This window comes from Protopterus annectens, chromosome 7.part1, assembly GCF_019279795.1.
Source record: "Protopterus annectens isolate FY-2018-M chromosome 7.part1, PAN1.0, whole genome shotgun sequence".
NCBI lineage: Eukaryota > Metazoa > Chordata > Ceratodontiformes > Protopteridae > Protopterus > Protopterus annectens.
In genome coordinates, this window is record NC_056740.1 from 43,788,139 (window position 1) to 43,810,196 (window position 22,058).

Genomic DNA, 22,058 nt, shown 5'->3' on the forward strand with positions numbered 1-22,058 from the left:
CAAATTCAATTACTTTTTACTTCAACCACTAGATGGAGTTTTTATTTAATTATTTATTTAAATGGCATCAAGCTATGAATTATTTTAACTACACTGTATTTTTATTTATTTTTACGTTTGTTCATATGAGTTAAAACACAAGTACATTTTGAATTTTGTGACACTTATTATGGATAGAATAAGGTTTTTAAAGTTTTTAAAGTTCTTAAAGCATTATAATTATTGATTGGAATCATGTTGTGATTGGTTAACTGAATGCAGGGAGGGTATTTAAGTAAACCAAACAAATATGTTGTGTAATGTCCGAAGAAGTTGGGAACGAAAACTTAATTTGTTTTTTACAATGTTAATAAAGTATTTTCCCTCGGGCTTCATTGTGTGATCATTCATGACAGCTTGTTCTCTGATTTTGTGCCTGTGGTTTATTAGATTCAATGCCTACACAGGTTAAGCAATTGAGAAGCTAAATCAGTATAAGAAACTGTAAACGGAAGTTAGTAGTGCTTACCTCTGTGCAAACCCGTGCAAACCCACTTACAACTGCTTAAAAGTGCCTTAATCACTCTGTATCCAACAGCCCTTGTTCTGCCCAGCAACAAAATAAACAGCCTCTGCAAGGCTCAAACCCAGGATGCTGCACACCATAGCCAAAGTGATTTGCCACTAAGCCATGTCAGATATACATAACCCTGATGTTTTCACAAACATATCATCCAGCCCAGTCATTCAACAGTACAGGAAATGTATTTAAACATGTAGCTGTGTGTGTGTACATATATTAATATCTAAATAGATATATACATATCTATATATGTAGACATATATATATATATATATATAAACATACGTACATACATATGCATATATATATATATATATATATATATATATATATATATATATATATATATATATGTCTATATATATATATATATATATATATATATATATATATATATATATATATATATATATATATATATATATATATATATATATATACATATATATATATATACAGATATAAGCAGATTTTATATATATATATATATATATATATATATATATATATATATAGATAGATATATATAGACATACATCGGTAGATAAAAATGGGAATATAACAAAAACATATATGTCCACTTGCACCATTAATGGGGTTGAGGGGGCCCCAAATAACATACGTCTTGTACGAATAGGCATTCCTCCACAGCTAAACACGTCTGCCCTGCAATACACTACCAACTGTTGCAGATCCCATATCTAGGACCTGACACAACATGGGCACAAGATGTTAACAGTACTCCATTCCACCTGTATGATATCAGGCCAGTATCAGTAACAAATCATGCAGTACAGTCTGTCTACCATAGGGAATGTACAATTTGAAAGCAAACAACATCCCTAGGATACATATACACTAATATGATATATGCAGATATATATATATATATATATATATATATATATATATATATATATATACATATATAGATATATATATGTAACATATATAGATATATATATGTAACTACACATACACACACAAAGATATGTATAGGAAGATACATATGTAGTAGAAGGTGCACACAATAGGGAACAGCCACTATGTCCACAGTTACCACCTTACCAACTGGACAGTGTATGAGCCACCGATACAAATGACAATCGTTGCCTGCAATATATACCCACAGAGAGGTCTAAAGGTATAACACGACACACAGGTTTGCATACATGGGAAAGCTTTATTTGTGTACTATTACAGTTGTATATGCCATGTCATATAACTGTTTAGACACTGGCATCCATATAAACAGAGTAATGCAACTGTGAAGCAGTTATACTAATACAGTAGTCTAGAAAGGTTTACATATGTTGCTGACCAGGCCGAGGCCTTCAAGTAGTACAATAGTAAAGATAGACTGGGCCACAGGATACCAAACAATCAACAGTAAGTAATGCAGATGTATAGTCCAGCAGCCTCTATATACACTCTGTACACAATCCCTAGGAGTTAAAGACCTCAGTTGACCCAATGGGATGTATCTGTTGCACAACTAGGCATAACTCACCCCATCACAATCACACTGACAAACAGAACAGTCTGTATGGCAGGAGGCAGTAGGCCTGCACTTATCTAAGGTTAATTGTATGGTAATGTACATCCAGATACTTTAAGGCAGCTTACCCCTGATACCCCCACGTGTTGTAACAGCCTAGGTTAGTTATGGTGCATCCCCCCTACACTCAGTAATACAGGGCCATGAACCCAGGACCCTGTACACTACTGTCACAACACTTAACCACTACACCATGACCACTGTGAAGACAGCTAGTGTTTTACCAATATATCTGTCAATACACATATTGAGTAGTATTGAACAATTGCCTTTACTTCCACAATTATGTAGTATTTGTTATTAATATGACTGTTGCATCACATATGTTGTTTTATCATAATGTACACATAGCAGATACATCTGGGAGGGTATACACAACCATAAGGTTTACAAATGACAGGAATATGGATACATACATATAATAGGTCGATATATGTCTACATGTACATACACTGTATACTCATACATATGTCTGTATACACATCTGTATAGTGCAACATATATATGGCCATGTGTACAGCTCTTCATATGTGCACACATATATATATATATATATATATATATATATATATATATATATATGTATATATATATATGTATATATATATATATATATATATATATATATATATATATACGTATATATAGCTATATATGTATGGACATCCTACGTGTAAAGATATGCCTATTTATGTGGGTATATATGTAGATACCTATAACTATATGTGCATACATATCTATTCTGATATACCTATTACTGTCAATATATATGTAGATGTCCATAAGTATATATGCATATGTATCTCTATCTGTATATGTGTAGACATATATTGCTCTGTATATGTATATATCTGAGTGTTTTTGATATATATATATATATACATATATATATATATATATATATATATACAAATATATATATATATATATATATATATATATATATATATATATATATATATATATATATATATATATATATACATATCCATCTATGTATGTCAGTATGTATATGTGTATATATCTATATAGATATATGGATAATTATATATACATATATGTTCACCATATGTCCTAAACATGGAGTGGAGCCCTACCTTAGCCCCATTAGTCCCAACCTCTTAGTGTAAGGGGATGTCAGGTATGTTTTGCAGGTATATTTGTAGACTATTGCTACTGTAATAGGGATTGTCTTCACAGACATGTTGTGTGTGAGAGGTCACATCTGCTTTTAACATGTGTGCAATTAGCTGCTGAAAAACATCCTAAGGACATCATAGTATAGTACCACTGCTAGCATAGTAATGCTCCTGTGGACTACAGCAGAGATATGGCCAATATATGTGGACAGTCTGACACACTCTATTCAGTCCAGAGGTATACACAGAACCCCTTAGTGCAAGACATGTAGACCAAGCCTGATAATGTGGATGCTATCAGCCATGTAGATGGGTATATCAGGTAAATACTGGGATACATTTGCCCCCATAGGTTATGCGTTCACACACCCTGTCTGTTCTGACACATAATAACCACTGGTACAGTGGTGCCATGGCCACATACTACCCACTAGTTAGCGACATACATCTGTACAGCATCCCACTGCTTTGACATACATGACTGTTATGGTGGCCCAGCAGCAGTACATCTGGCAAATATCAGGACATAACATCTCACTGGGTAAGTACACTAAGCTGCTAGGCATGTAACAAAGCACTGTGCAGGCTACAGGCAGCTGCCACACTGGCCTGCATTTCCTATGGTGGAATACACATGTACCTGCATGAATAGCAGGCTCTACAGGCATGTCAAAGCACAGAGTAACAGACACCTGTGTGAAAGTGCATAACCACAACCAATGTGAACGTTGCCACAGCCACATATGGTAAGCTAGCGTAATATTACAGTATATGGACTATCTGATCAACACCATCCTTATATGTGCCACTCACACACTAACCCCACATATACTGAGCCACTACACAGTGTGGCCCGATGCCTGTCTGTGGTATGGGACATGTGTGTGTTTGGCCCTACAAACATGTAAGCTGATAGGGTAACATACAGTGGAGCAGCATGTAATATCAGCTAGAACAGGACCAAGAACAATGACATCTACCAGAATCTGTACCCAGGCCAAGGTACATATTCACAATACACTCACTGTCAACAATTACCATAAGTACACAGACCTCAGTACTGTACACACAACCACAGAATGCCCAAGTTATGTCCTCAAATATAACCCCAACTATACATAACATATGTAGCAGTATGATATCTCACTGGCTTGTTATCAGATATGATGTCAATAAATATGGTGTACAAAACATATGCACCTCTTACTTCATGACATATGTACAAAGGTTGACAGAGTTGTGGCTGGAGGCACAAACACAGTGCCAATATTGACATGTTGCTTTGATAACCTCATACATTTACTGTTGTAACAGGGTTTGTTGCAGCATATGTCCTATGAGGGATATGAAGTCAGTAACTTTCACGGCTGTCACCATGTACTGACAGCAATCCTCACACTATGCTTCTGCAGTTCACAGATAGGAGCTCAGTGGGTAACGCAAGAAACATAAGGCACCACACACTGCCCAGTCTGCAGATGACCCTACAGATGGGTGTTTCCTCATAAACTTAGCACTGACATGACAGGTTATTAGAACATCTAGGACAACAATATCCGCACACACCCTTTTAAACCAACATTACTCCAAATGCAGTATAGCAGCACTTACAGTCTATAGTCAATTCAAGCACATCCCCTTCCTGTGTGTTGGCCTGTTTCCACAGTGTATGTTGTTAGAGGTAAATCCCTAATCCATCTGTGATGCTGTTTGCCAAACAACAGACCTAGATCCTGCTCACAGTGAATGAAAAGGCTCAACTCCAACATGATGTTCCAAGATATTGGAGTGTGTTTCCATGCAATTGGCTATGGGAATGTTACCTTAGCTGTTCCACATGCAATCAGCTAGACGAGGGCTGCAATTCATGCAGAGGCCATCAGCTGATCATGAGGATCACTTACAATACACATCCTGATGCCTAAGCAAAGCAGGTGTAAGTCCCACATCCACCAGAGAGGGAGTGAGAGAGGCAGACAGAGGCAAAGATAAGTCAGGGAAGGGTGGGAGAGTACAAATTAATCATGTTTATGTCACACATCTACCAGTACAGGGTTTTAAACCCCTGACTGACTATGTATTGCTATCACATGTCTATGCAGTTATTGGATGCACACATAGGTTACATGTTGAGGAGTCTTCCAAACGTATATGTGATGGTGAGTGACATCTGCAACAGTGGTATGGTAGCTATACGGTAGGTGTAGTACATGTGCCTGTCCGCATGAACACGTGTTAGCGTCAACATAGCCACACTCTCTCAGGGACCCACACACATTGACACACTTGGCAGGGTCAGGAATACAACTCATCACTAGTTAGATTGCCACAATACAGTACTGTGCAGGTATCACATGATTACAGGGGTTATCCTGAGGTTATATGGACAAAGGGTATGTGGAGGTATCTGACATCAGACAGCATGCTTCAGTATGCCAATGGGGGTTTTAGTGAATGTGAATGTGGTCATAAGAATCATACACCACACACACAGACACAGGGTGCCAGTACTGACTTGCATGGGTGCATTGCTTCAAGGGTGTGTAGTGGTCGACTGTGTCAGAAGGCTATACAAGGCTAGGTGATGGGTATACCTTGGCATCAGACCACATAACAATGGTCTGCAGTGTGGCTCATGGGTGTAGTTTCTGGATTGGCCCACACAGGTGGATATTGTATTCACCATCCAGTCACCTCAGTGACTATTGTGTGTGGCCATTGCTGTGCATTGCTTGCTATGTATGTGTTCCTTAGTCCATGACATGGACAATGTCTGGGATGTGCACACATCCCACATGCATGTACAGTGACATGTGGAACTGTACCTGGCCCATGTTGTGTACACAGATTGTTATCATCAGATGTGCTAGTCCTGGACTCTTGTGGCGGGAACTGTTAATGGTCAGCAGGTTCACCCTGCACCTACATTGATAGCATGATACAGGTATTCCCTGGTGTCACTGGCATCTGTCCATAGAGGGCATGTGTTTAAGGCATGGAATGTCTTTTGTGGGTCACATTTGATGGCACCACAGTTGTTGCAGGTGTCCAGTGGGGAATATAGGGAACATAGGGAAGGTGTACTTTCTGCAGGTACATGCCTATTGGACTGATGGACAGGGTGCCTTGCCCTCTGTAGCCCACTGTAATCACACCATGGTTACTATCAATGGGTGATATGCAGGGAACTACCAACATAGCGGTTGTTGCCTAGACAAGTGTGTGTGTGTGTGTGTGTGTGTGTGTGTGTGTGTGTGTGTGTGTGTGTGTGTGTGTGTGTGTGTGTGTGTGTGTGTGTGTGTGTGTGTGTGTGTGTGTGTGTGTGTGTGTGTGTGTGTGTGTATGAGACGTGGGTTGAGAGTGTTCTCTGGGTAATACAAGGGTTGCTAACTTTGTTCACCAGGCCTTGATGTCACATGTAGGGATATGGATTTGAACCCCAGCCTCTCGGCTATTTCACATCTGTTATCCCTGTATGGTGGACTTTGTGACATATACTAGGGCTAAAACAAAATGAAGGTATGTTGGTACTCAACAGACCAAAACCACAGAAAAAATGCACCAAAAGGACCATGAAAAACTCCTTTTAATGAATAAAAGCAAATAAAAGACCAGTATACAGTCCAAATATCTTTCTTAACAAGCAGCCAATCAGTATTCCTAAGGAATGCACAGCACACATCCACTTTTTAAAGAAACATGAGCCCATTCAACCATAATGAACAAACAAACAGTAAAATCAGTACACTGATTTAAATTTTTTTTCTTGCTTAATATAATCCCCCCAAAAAACTTTGTCTGTATCAAATAAACACTTTCCTTACTATTTCACCCTCTTTATACACGTAAGTAAAATATTAAAACATTTTCCATGTAAAATACATGATTATTTGTAAATTCAAATATATAATGTTATCTTATTAGCTTTTTCCTTGAGTACTGAGTAAATGCATAAATGGTCATTGAGACCTGGAGGGAAATTAGCAGCTAACCTAAGCTGCCACATGAGTAAGCTCTTGCTCAAGAGCTTCTTCCAGTCACCCCCCCAACATCAATGTTGACGGTATCTGTTATTCCAAATTTAAAACCTGTGTATCCCCCACAGTTTACACTGTGTCTGTAAAGAGTATTAGTCAACTTTTTTATTTTTTATTTCATAAATATGTTCATAAATTCTGCATTTTAAAGCCCTACGGCTAGAGACACACCTGCATTGGACATCTGCACTGCATGCTGCATTCTTTCGCTATTGCCATATGCAGGTGGGGTCATATTATACCCATTCCCCACAGCAGGGATATGACCAGAGAGGTACCTGTAGGTGGTGTTTGGGTGAGTTGGGTGCATGTGTGTAATGGACACTACTTGCATCTGACACACAGATATAAATGGGGCATTCCAGTTATGCTGGCATGTGCAGGTATGTTAGCCATTTCCCAATACATCAGTCCTACCTCCTTTGTGATCTGCAAGTGTTCGGGCAGACAACACTGGTATCCCCTACTACAGGAGCAGATAATGTGATGCATACCTGTTTGTACAATTCTAAGGGTGTGTCTGTTTCACAGTTAAACAATATATCCTGTATATCTGGGGTACTTTCCCCTGTGTACTGCTTGTATATCTAGCCCAACAGCCATGCCATGTCAATCTTTCAGATGGTGACACATATTACCACCATACATTTACAATGGCTTACTGATAGCATGTGTTATGCTGGTGGGAATTGTCTTTGGCACTGCAGTTGTGAGGACTTGGCTCTGTCATCAGCAGTAGTGGGCAATGGCCACCAGGTCATACCTCAACATGCATACATACTGACAACTCTCACACAATATGAAACACACACCAACCTAACATACAGATACCTGCATATTGTGCAAATGCTACAATCTATCCTGCTACTTTGGCCACCTCTGGGCATCTGTGCTCCACTGCTATTATACCTACACATACATGTTACTACATGTCTACATAGGGTTGTGAGGAGGCACGCCTGGCTTTTTCTAAATTTCTACACAGAATTGGGAGGGCACACCTGACTATTTCTACATCTCTACACAGGATTGGGGGGGGGGCACACCTGACTGTTTCTTCATTTCTACACAGGATTGGGGGGCACACATGACTGTTACTACATTTTTGCATAGGATAGGGGGGCACACCTGACTATTTCTAAATTTCTACACAGGATTGGGGGGACACACCTGACTGTTTCTACATTTCTACACAGGATTGGGGGGCACACCTGACTGTTTCTACATTTCTACATACGATGGGAGGGCACACCTGACACTTGTACATATTTGCTATGACTGCATTGGTATGTCATGTACTCCATTTCATTCTGTATTCTAGCCTATCACGCTGACTAGAGGCATATCAGTGTACTACAGGTCTTAGGTTTGATTGACCTACATATTAGTTTCTGACTTCCTACCCTTCAGAACTAACATCCCACTGTCTGACCTGATGTAGTCTGTCTGTGTAGGCCTGGGGGGGGTGGTTAACCATAGGCATCATTCAGAGGTCATAGCACAGCCTTTGTCTGTGTTTGTCTACACCTGTCCTGCTGGCTGAGACTGTTGTTTGGTATGTGAACCTCCCTGACTGGCATGTGTGAGTCATATGTACACACATGTGGCCCTGCACATTTCCTGCAGTAAGTTTTGTTGCCCTGTGTAGTACTGGCTACTATGGTGACACCCATATTTGTTACAGATCTCATGGTGTCACTATAAGTGTCTACTATCTGCTAGCATCTGATTCAGCTACCCGATTCCCTTCCTTGTTCACATCCATACCATAGATCCAAGTGACTACACATACTACTCCAATCAGCAATCGGTAAAGGGAGTGACTTGCCTTGTTGGTGTGCCAGTATTGAGGATGGTGCTGAGGGCTGCCTATGTCGGATGCACATAGTACATGCCTTATACATGGTTGAGCACAGGTATTGTCATGTTTGGCATCCCTTTTACTGAATGTGCTAGTCAGAGAGAGGTGTCATTCTCTGGGTCCATACTGTGTCAGTGTATGTGCTATGCATTGCCTCTTTGCCAAGGCCATGGCATACTGGGCATGCCCCCATCTGCCTACTGTGGCAGGCTCAGGTTGTTCCTCCTCTGAGTCACTCTGTGTCTAAGCAGGCCTTGGCAATGTTGGGGGACTGTGTAGCCCTGCCCCATGCTGTTCCTGCTGCAGCTATTTCTGCAGGATCATATTGTGTAGCATGGTACATACGATGACAATTTGGGTACATATAGCTGGTGAGTGCTGCAAGGCTCCACAGGATGTGCCCAGGCACCAGAACCATGACTTGAGCATCCCAAACACATGCTCTGTTATGATTCTGGTCTGTGTGTGCCTCATTATGGTGTTCTTGTGTGCATTTCTGATGGGTGTTATCAACCACGGTTCCAGTGCATAACCAGTATCCCCTACTAGATGACCATAAGGGATGTCCCCATTGGCAAATCTCTGGTACAGCTGCATCAGATGCCAGATGTGGGAATTGTGATAGCTTCCAGGGCAGCTAGCACACACATTCATTATAATGCCCTGGGCATCGCACACGACCTGGCAGTTAATGGAAGCCCTTGTGTATGATATAGACCCTACCCTGCTCACTAGGTGGTGCTTTGATGCATATGTGCATGCAGTCTATAGAACCCACCATCTCAGGGTATTCTGCTATTTGGTGGAAGAGACGCATATTGCTGGCCAACACCGCACAGGTGTTAAGGAAATATATGTGGTCACCAGCATGTGCTGACATGGCATCCAGGAACTGGTGGAATACTCTTGATGCTGATGCATGTGAGATCTCCATGATATCCCCATTTGGGCTTTGGGAGGTACCTGTGGCTAGTATTCCTAGGCCTACACATACCTTGGTATCCACTGGGCTGGGTTCCCCTCTGTTACTTCTGTGTGTCAGGTGTGGCTGGCACAGCTCAACAATTTTCTGTAGGAGGTCCCTGTCCACCCTATAGCACTCCACTATCTCCAGCTCATGTAGTCCCTGGTAGGTTACCCTGGGTCTGTACACTCTTCTTCATCTCCTCACTGTGGGTTGGTCAGCAGCATTCTCATCCTCACCACCTTCAGCCTCTTCTACATGTTGTTGTATGATAGTTGCTGCAGTCCCTATCATTTTGTTGCTTTGTTTGTTAAAAGTTCCCCGCTTGTATACACCGGTGGTGTAGAGTATGGGAAAGCCAGAGGGAAAGGTGCTTGCATAGTTTATAGTAGTGTTCTGGGCTGGGCTGGTCTGCTGCCTGTGTAATTGGCTGATTCTGATACATTTCACTTGCCAGGTATGCTAGTTCTCCTAGATTACCTTCCTACTGCTGTTTTCCCTTCCCATTGCCTTGCTGTTTGAGCCCGGGGGCGCACCGTGCAAACAGAGTGCTGAAATATGCACAGAGCTGCTATTTACTGGTTCACTTTCTTTTTTCCTTTAAAACCCAGTGCATGGTGCGCACACCCACTTTGGCAATGTAAAGAGTGCTAGGCAGCCTCAGACACACACCCTTGCTTAGCTCTGCTAAGCTAGGAGCAAGCCCGAGCCACAGGGCTCCAATCCACTTACAGTATGCCTGACACCCCCCCCCATGATGTCAGCTAACTTCTAAGCTTGCACCAAGCTATTCCTGCTCTTACACTGTTGGGTGCTGACTAGCATGCAGGGGAAATCTGGGATTCAGTATCATTCCCCTCATGTGCATAGGATTGCCTGCTAATGCATAGTTACATGTCCCACACTGAGCGTCCCCCGTTAGCAACCACTATTCACTGCCATGTTGTCTTTTGCCTGCCATTGAGTATAATGGCAAAATAGTGATTTTGGTTAGAATGCTTATTTTATGTTATTTTTCTTATCCCCCCCCCCATCCCATTTGCCTGCCCTACGCTTAAACAGCCGAGCTTGGCTAAAAAAAAATAAAAGTTGATTTTTTTTTATTTTTGCAAGTGTTTTCCATGCCAATGCCTTTATAGTTGGCCATTGGCATGCTTTCTACATGACATCCACCCTTTATTTGGAGCTGTCATGGCTCCATTTTGTAATTTGCAGAAATGTACTCCATTACTGGCAGAGTACATTTCTGCAGATTATGCTAGTCCTGCACGGCCAGTTTCCAGCTTCCTGGATCACAAATTCACCTCATTTGTATGGATTTCTCCTGCAAATGGGGTAATTTTCATACAGGGGTTGATTCCGTGCAGGACTAGTGCAGGAGCACTCATGCACGCCCCTACAGTTTATTCCTGAATCACACGGCAGGCATATTGCCTGCTGGAGCTCCTGGACTAGTCCTGCATGCTGTGCAGGGCTTGCAGAATCCGGGGGATTATTTATTAAAGCAGTGGCATGATACGAATATTTCAATATAGAAAGATTCAGCCATGAGTTGTTTCGTACTTTTTTAACATTAAAAAAAAACTCAGTTCATACAGAGTTTAAGGTTGTCACAACTATCGCATAATCCATTCATGTACATTCGCAAAGCAGGAATGAGTTAACATTGCAAAATATGTGTAAAGGAGGACAGCATAAAAAAATTATGTTTTTATCTGGACATGTTTTGGCTATTTACATTAAACAGGCTTATCTCAAAGACATTTTCTACAAAAAAATAGGATGCATTAATCTAATAAAGTCTGCATGGTCAGAAGAAAACATTTATTATCTGCTTGCTAATGTCTGAATAGGGTCAAGGTGATCTTTGTTACTAGAATTACATGGAAGGCACTTGCTGCAGTTTTAAGTGAAATGTTCATAAATACAGAAAATCCACCGCAGTCCCACTCCCCTACTGAAACATCACAATCCCAAATAATTTTGAATTATGTTAGCATTATTTTGGTAATCAAACATGTAAGCTTGAGGATGTTTTTGTTCAGGTATAACAATAGAATGTCTACCATTTTTCATAAAGCAGGGTGTTAGCAGATTGTTCATAACAGAACATACAAGACCTATAAAAAGTATAGTTATGACAAAGGTAATCAAATTTTGCATTATACTAGTACTATCACTTCTAAATATTTCACCCAACCACCAAACAAGGTCCAACCAGACTCAGATTTAAGTAATTTAATGACCAATTCTTCCATAAAATCAGCCACCTTCTCTTGCTCGTCTTGAAAGTGCAAAACAAAAGTACAGCACCATATTTTTTATCCAGATAGAAACTCTGCCTTTTGCAGCCAGTACATAATCAAGAGCTATTTGGTTTTGTAGTGCTGTGACTCAAACTTCAGTCTTTTCCCTATTTGCCATGTGGATGTGTTCTGATGTTTTGTTAGCCATTTCAGCTAATATAAGAAACAGCTGAGTCACTCTAGTCATAGTACGAAGTATACCATAGTGTGGAAAGAAGAAAGATTCTGCCTGCTAAGCTGGGTGTATAGTTCGTTTACTTCACAATCTTCCCATCAATGTAGTAAAGGAATGGAAAATATCTGGAGTCACCTGTTTCACATAACAACAATCAGACCAGTTTCTTGGTAACCAGGAGTAGGCACGATCTCAGCAGATGTAATAGTGATTGTCCAAAATGAGGATGGTGGGGGCAGTTTAACTACAATGAGATGTTAAACACAGAACAGTCTTTTTACAGTTTCAGCAGTAAAATTAGTACCCCTGTCTGAATTAATACTATATGGAATTCCAAGCCTAAGAATACATTCTTTTAGCAATTTCTTCACAACTGTTTCAGCAACAGATTTAGCGCGTGGATAGGCTTTCACCCATGCAGAAAAAACACATGCAATAACTTAAATATATGAAGACATAGCACACTTTTTCATCGGGATAAAATCAATTTGCATATTTACAAAAGGGCCCCAAGATGGAGACAGAGCATAAAGCATAGTTTTTACAAGAGCTGTTATGTTATGGGACAAGTTAGATTTGCCATGTTTTGTTGTGGCTAAACGCAGAGTAAGGCCGCACCCCTTGCATCACCCGTAACCACACCCACTCCCACCCTCTATCCCACCCACATTCCTCCCTTTTTGTGGTGTCACTATGGCATCATCTGATGGGGAACACCCTCTTTTTTCATTCCTGATACCTGCTTTCGGCCGATTTACTATGCTTTTCTGAAAAAAGGCATAGTAAGTTAGCTGATTTAACAAACTCTGATAGTCTGTTTCCTTTTTTTGAAACAGAATACCAAAGTTTGTGCTGTATTTTCCAGACTGCCAGAGAATCAATTTTATTTCTGGATAGTCCAGAAAAAAACAGAGGGGTGGCAAGCCTATGACAAGCAGATTTCACAATTATTTACATACTGGATAACTAGAGACTGAAAATGTGGGGCAAACTAAGTCACACTGGATAAGGTTAAGAAGTCCATGCTTACAAAGTGATTTGGTAAGTGATAGGCCATTACCAACCAGGGAAATATGGTCAAAGATGCTAACATCTTGCCAAGAGGGTATCTCCACAATAAATCAGTATACTTTTTACAACTCATACTGATCCACCTCTTTTTCTCATTCACTGGAGCTTCATTCTACAAAGTAATCCATTTATTAAAATTATAAGGGTTGTCAAATTTTGTGCATGTTGTCTGTACAGTGAGAACAACATTTCTAGTGATATCAAAACCAGCAGCTTGCTTGTCTGTATAATCTTCTTAACGTTTACTCCCCACACTGACAGTGTCTCCTTTTATATGAACTTGCACTTTTATCACTGCTAAACTTTTTTGTAACAATAAAACATCTAATAAATCTTTTACAGATGTTCCCTTTTTTATTTCAGTGCCTGCTGATCTTAAAAATCCTCTCTGGCTCCTCTGTTCCAAAAATGTCATGGACTACTCCATACCCATAATGGCCTTTAGTATAAATGATTACAACTTTATTTTTAGTTATTTATCATGCTTTTGTTAATTGAATAAGTTCAGCTACTTATGCAGATGTAACCACGTTTAATCTTTCTTGACACCATAATGTATTTTCAGTGCACATGGAAATGCCTTCAGAGAGGGTTCCATGTTAATCTCTTTCATGTGAAACGTTCAATATAGTTCCATTTCTGCATTGTCTAATGTGATATCCTTTAAGTCAGAAATGTGAACACAATGGACAACCTCCTCACCCACAAAACAAAATAATCCAAAAACTGCGTGCAATGACAGAAACCAACTCAGACACAGGTTATTTTAAGTACTTTTCGTCCTTTAATCCAAGAACTTCATCAGAAACAAATACCCCACAAAAAACACCACTATTTATACTGAACAGTCAGCAATTGTGAAATCAATTATTCAAATCACTTGCTAATTAATTGATGCAGGTCTAAAAGTGAGCCATCATAAAAAAGCAACTTTTCTATAAATTTGAATGTTTAAATAACTGTAAAAACAAATAAAAAATGAATAAAATAGATGTAATAACTAATCTATGTCTTAAAAACGTCACTATTAATATCATAACCACAACATTTGGAGAAAACATTTTATATTTACTGTCTCATTCAGACCTGGAAACTGATTGGCACCCAAATGAATTTGCCATCTACTTTCTTTGCATTCAAGTGCTGTCTTAAAGTCTCCACAAAGTATACCTGGAGAAACATGATCTACCACAAAAAAACAAAAACTTTTTATAATTTGCACAACTAGCTGCATGCCTAGCTAAGGCATTGTTGGAATCCTTATTCCTAATAGCCAAAGTATGCTCATAAATCCTCCTGTTTAAGCTTCTAATGGTTTTACCAATATAGAAACAGGAACAGGAGGAACATGTGGTTACATATACTACACAATTGGACTGACAATCAAAATGGCCTGATGCCCAAATGGTCTTCTTAGCATGTTTAATCTCAATAGAACTTGTGCTGGCAATGTATCTGCACTGTTTACAATGGCCGCATGGAAAAGTGCCAAGCGACCCACTAGTTTTATTAGAATGGGTACCTAAATCTTTTTCAAGAATACTTTTCACATTCACAACCTTTTTGTAAGTAAATACAGGTTTAACACCCACAATACTGGCTAAATCTGGATGTCCCAAAACCTCTTTCCAATTCTCTAAAATGATGTTTCTAACATCATATTATTAAAGATAGGTATGGGAAAAGCCAGTCTAAAATTGTCACTGTCAGTCACAGAACTGGAGGGACAAGTAGAAACTGTTCTATCAGAACTTAAAATAGGACTAGCTGAATTATTCCTACGTTCCATGACTTCTTGGACTATATGTTGGATCCAAAAAGCTTCATACACCCTCATCATAAAAAAGCCTTTTAACTTATCTGATTCTTCCAAAAAAATATCCAATTTGCTTGTCAATCTACTTAAACATATAAACTGCCCCTTTACTATACCTTTTTTCATGTGCATAGGGTGCAGACTGTCCTTGATCAAATATTGATTAACGAAAGTAGATTTCCTAAAAATCCTACAAGAAAATTCACTCTGATTGGAATCAAAATCTAGATGGATGTCAAGAAAATCAATAGTACACCCAAAACCACCTATAGTGAATTTAAAAAAAATCAGTACTTGTGTGTTCAAGTAGGAAACGAAAACTGTAAAGGAGGAAAAATCACCTCTCCAAATGAAAAACAAATCATCATCAAATTACACATCAAAATGTTAGTGGCCAAATGATGTTGGAACAAAAACTTGTTTTCCCAAATTGCCATCTCAAGATTGGCAAAGGAGGGGGGCAACTCTTGATCCCATAGCTATTCCAGAGATCTGTTGGAAGAATGTTTCTCCAAACTTGAAAAAATTGTTAGTTAACACTAATTCCATCAACTGACAAACAGTATTGATCTTGTCATGACCAAAACCTGAATGACCAGTTAAATACTCTTTAAGATACTCTAAACCAGTTTCCTGGTTAATACTGGTGTACAGAGATACAACATCTAAAGATGCAAAACAACACTGGTCATCCATACCCTTAAAGGTGTTCAACATCACGAGTAACTGCAAAGAATCATGTAAAAATGACGAAGAACATTGAACTACTGGGTTCAGAATTCGGTCCAACCACAAAGAAATAGGTTCCATTCTGGAATAAGCCACTGACACAATAGGCCTAAAGGGTGGTCTGTCCTTGTGCACTTTAGCTTTGCCAAATAAAACAGCCAATTTAGGATATTCAACCTGTACATTTCTATAAGTAGCATGACTAATGCTACCCTGACAAAACAGGTCAAATAGCTCAACATCCATCCTTTTGAAACTTTTCTGTATCTCAGTACTAGATACTTGTCTGTAATTTTTTTGACATCACTTTACAGATCCTGAATAGCTTGTTCATAATCTACTGCCTTCATGATAACAATTGCCCCGGCCTTGTCAGCTTTCATTACTCACAGCTCTTTATTGCCCGCTAAATCGAATAAAGCATTTTTTTCACCCAGGGAAAGATTGGCAAAACTAGATTCCCATTGATGCAAATTTCTAAATTGCTCTTCACACAACCTACCAAAAACTTGCAAAGTGCCATTCAAAACAGGATTATAAGTACTTTTCCTTCTGAATTCATCATTTAAAACATGCTGAACTGCCAAATCATTGCAAATATATTTTAAATTAAGCTTTCGTAAATACAATCTGAAATCAATAATTAAATTGATGACATTCATCTTGTTGCTGGGGATGAAAGACAGACCCCGTTGTAGCATTGTTCTAACATCATCATGCAATTCATCCCCACTCAGATTCAAAATATCTATAGCAAAGTCTCCTTGACCACCAAAATTTAATATTTATTTTTGCTTTTCGATCGACTTTTGGCATTGTTGTTGCTGTTGGACCATTTGGGAGTTTTTTGATTGCCAGGCTTGTCCACTAAAAAAGGCCTCCCATTTGCTGATGAATGACCTGAGACTCTGCCTTTGACTACTGTCTGGTTATCAGTGACCAGTGTATTAGTTTCAGGATGCCCCATATCATCTATCACCACCTGAGAAGACTCAACACCATTCATCTCAGGGCCAGACTTTTAATTGTTTAACATCCCATTATTGTCATATGGAGTTCTATTATTTGACTTGACATTCTTAGCTTTTACTGGATAAGCCAAGTTTTTTTTGTATGCTGTAAAATCTCTATTTAATGTATTTTGCTTCCTTTGAATAACAGTCTTTTTTAGTGTGTCAACCTTAACAGAAACCCCACTATACAAAGTTCTAAAACTGGGAAAACATATAACAGTCTTGATCGTTTTTTCCAAAGTCTCCATTTTTCCCTTTAGTTCTTGTAAAGTTTTTTTATAGTGGGAAATGAGCAAATTCATCATGGCCAACCCAGTGTTATTAAATAAATCTACCAGCTGTTTGTACAAGCCGTTACCCTCATTGACACAATTAGGGAATCTAAAACATCTCAGTCCACAAGGTACACAATTGTTTTTAACATTTTCTTCTGAATAGGCTATCTCAAGTTGTAGATTGACAGTTCTAGTAGATAGCCTTTTGAGAGTAAATATACTGTTTTTACATGTTTCACACTTGTCAGGTACATCGTTCATCTGAGAATCACTTACTTGTTCGTTAACAATGTTGTCTCCATTGATGAAACAAAACGGATTCTCGTCAGAACAAAAAATGTGAGAAACCACATCGTTGTCCTCAAATACAACTGTTGATGCATTAATTTCACTCCTTGGGCCAAATACAACTCCCCAGGTCTTTAAGTCAGGTCTAGGAGAAAGCACATGGTTATTCACAATTATACAGTTAATGCAGTATGCCATCTTCTGCCATGGGCAGAAGAGATGCAGGTTTCAATATCTGGCACAGCTCAATAATGATTGAAAGGATTGAAATAACAGCATGTCATAATTGGTTAGCCTGGCAGCCGAAAAATGCTACATCTTAGATTTCAATAGCAGTACAGATACCACTTGGGGAACTGCAACTGTAAATTTGTGTCCTAGGATAAATGCTGTAAATTGTTCTACCATCAGTGCAACTGCTCCTACTGCCTACAGGCAGTCCAGTAATCCTCTAGCCACTGAGACTTAAATACAGTGTACAATAGGTTTAAATGCATCACCATGTTTTGAGCTAAGACCTCTTTCCATGATAGTACAGAGTGAAGGGCTTTTTAGAACCTGACTCTGGTGTGTCTTGCTTGAGTATATCAGTCAATTGTCTACAGTATCCAATAAAACCTAAAAACACTTGCAGCTGTTTTTTGAGTAAATTGGCGGGGTGCCTTTTTGATAGCTTTAACATGTGAAAGCAAAAGATGCCTTTCACCATGCAGTATCAAGCACCCAAAATATTTTATCCTAGGTGACCACAGCTGAGGTTTTTCCTTTGATACTTTGTGTCCCTTTTTTGCTAATTTAGCCAATAAATGTACAATATCCTGCTGGCAATGTGTTAATGACTATGCAGCTATAAGTAAATCATATATATATATATATATGTATATACTTTGACCCATCGAAATAAGACTTCAGTGAAACTCAGTTTCCCTAGTCTGGTTTCACAAAAGTGCATTTCTCTGGAAATGCACTTTTGCGAAACTACACATCACTGAGATTTTTGATTGAGATCATGCTACAGTGGGGCTAAGGGAATTTTCCCTTTTCCACACTGTAGTGCAATCTCAGAGTTGGTATATAATAGTAACAGGGGGCACAGGGGGGCTTGCACCCCTGCATAATTTACTGTAGTGTTTTTTTTTTTTTTTTTTTGTTAATGGTTCGGTGATCTGTAGTTTCGCGAAAGTGCATTTCTGGAGAAATGCACTTTCGTGAAACCAGACTAGTGAAACTGAGTTTTGCTAAAGTGTTATTTCAATGGGCCAAAGTAGACCCATATATATTTATATCAGAATCGCAGGTGCCATGTCTGAATCTAAACCAGTTACAAGTGGAGTTCTGGGACCTCTCTTGTTTGGTATATACTTCTCTGAGATTCAGGCTAACACGGGGGGATTATGGCTGACAAAGTTCACAGATGATTGCAAACTGGGGGCCATAATCGAATCTCCAGCTGACGCAAGCATCCTCCAAAAGGGACTCACAGAGATGGATGCTTGGTGCCAGAGCCACGGCCTCAAGCTAAATGCTAAAAAGTGCATAGTCATCCCCTTTGGGAAAAACAAGGTGCCTACAAATTACCACATAGGTGGTAATCCATTAAGTATGGAAGAAGTAATTAGAGATTTGGGGACCAACATAGATAGTAATCTCTCCTTTGATAATCACATTGCCAAAGTGGTTAGAAAGACCTTCTATATAGCCCACCTTATCACGAAAGGGTTCGCATCTAGATCAAGAGAGGTCATTGTGCCCCTCTACTCATCACTCATCAGGCCCATAGTTGAATACAGTGCCCTTTTTGGGATGTACCTTACCCGACACCTGCAGCAACTGGAGAGACCCCAAAAGTACCTCACCAAGAGGATCATGGGCTACAGACAGATGTCCTATGCAGCTCGACTAAAGAATTTCCAGCTCTACTCAGTTGCTTACCACCTACTCAGAGGCGATCTATGCCTGACGTACAAAGCCATGTCAAACCCAGAATTAATGGACATGCTCCACCTCAAAAAATCCAAGTCCCTTAGAGCTACATGCTCCAGGGACTAAACCTCAGCACAAAAATAAATAGGACATGCTGGAGGGACAGATTCATTTCCCAGAGGCTCCCCTCACTCTGGAATAGAATCGCAATTCATGTTAGTCATAGCCCCTCTCTGGCCCTCTTCAAGCGAAATCTGGATGCGTGGATGGGAAATCGCAAATTCACCCCTGGGATCTCTTCTGTGTCCCTGCTAGACAGAGGCACAGTAAACTAATCATAAAAGGGTACCTTCTGCGACCTACTTTACAGAGGCACAGTAGGCTAATCTAATAGGGAGGCAGAAGCCAAATACACTCTGGCTAGGCTTATAAATGCCCTAGGGCAGATAGCCTAGTATCTACCTATATATATATATATATATATATATATATATATATATATATATATATGTATATATATATTATACCAGTACACATTTACATGGGAATTAAATCTCTTCAAAGTCCTGCTTTAAAATTTTCAAAAAGATTGAAGGACTGTCAGCAACCTCCTGTGGCATTTGTAGCCATGTATATTGGATTCTGCATATGTAAAAGCAAATAAATATTGGCCATCAGGATGAATAGAAATGGAGAAGAAAGTTGAACATAAATCTACTACAGAAAAATAAGTGTCCCAAGGCAGACTGTAACTAAACATGGTTGCTGGATTTGGTACTACAGTGTATGAAGGGATGACAATTTGATTGATTGCTGTTAAATTTGGTACAAACCTATACGTATCTCTACCTGACTTTCTAACTTAAAGAATAGGAGTATAATAGCTGCTACATATTTTTGCTATAATTTCTTGCTGTAATAAAGATTCAGTTGCAGGTTTAATTCTCTGCTCTTCTTCTGGTTTTAAAGGTTGTGCTATGTGAGGAAGTGATTTTGTGGCATCAATAATTTTTACAAGTGTAGTTTATTTTAACAACCCTACCTCATTAGAATGTCTAGCCCACATTATGTCAGGAACCTGCCATCTACATTTAACATTACTTTTGCTTAACAACACTTTTTCTTCTCCTTTCAGCTTTTCCCAGTTAGGGGTCACCACAGCAGAACAGTGGTCTGTAGAACAATTGATAGTGGAGTTTTGCAGTGTCAAGTTGCCAGCCCAGTGCCCATCCATCAACAGAAGGCACACAGCATGCACACACTTACACCTAGGGCCAATTTAAAGTGTCTAATCCACATTCAGCATGCCCTTGGGATGTGGGAGGAAACCATAGCACCCAAAGGAAAACCACACAACTGCAGGGAGGAGAGGCAGACTCTGCACAGAAGGCACCCCAGCTGAGAATCGAACCGGAGAACCTCTTGCTGTGAGGTGGCAGTGCTAACTGCTACATCACCATGGCCACTCCCTTTCCTTGACAATACTAAGTACAGCAATTATTTCTTCTTCAAATTCAGCCAGTACATCTGAGTATACTCCATCTGCAGTGCAACAAATAGTACATCCTAATTCACAAAGCAAGTCTCAACCCATTAAGTATGCTGGAACTGAAGTACTTAACAAGAAAGCATACTTATTTTAATTGGACCTAATGAAACCTGAATAGGTTTAGACAGGAAAATGGTTGGGGTGTGTGACATCCCAGCACTGGTCCAATAATCAAAGAGCTCAATCCTCACCACTGGCAACAATGGGGGACGTACACACTGGGAGGATGACAAGTACACACACAGTAAAGTGCAACTTCTCTTAAGAGCACACAGAGGCCACAGGCAGTCTGGGGCTGGTTTCTCTCTCTTTCTCCAGATCCCCAGTAAGACTCCCCACTGGCACAGCTATAGAGTTGAGATCTCAGCTGAGTGGCCAAGCCAAGACATCCAGCACCCTCTCTGTCCAACCAGTGCTTCATGTCCCTGCCCAAATAGCTGAAGCACACACTCTTTGAGATTTGATTTATACACAAACACACACACACACACACACACACACACACACACACACACACACACACACACACACACACACACAGACACATCTGGGAAAGGCTGGCACAGGTTTACCAGCTATGATACCTTCTGCCCAGACTATAAAGTAGTTATCACTGCCACCAGACAACTCTTTATCAGCTACTTTAAGGCCCTAAACAAAGGGTGTCCAATCTTACTGTGTAATGTTACTATTAATCCAAATGGTAGTTTGAAAAAGAGCAAGGCTATTAGAAGTGGCCTGCACAGTGTCACCAAATAGATATGCAAGTACTCTACGAGCTTAAATATCTCT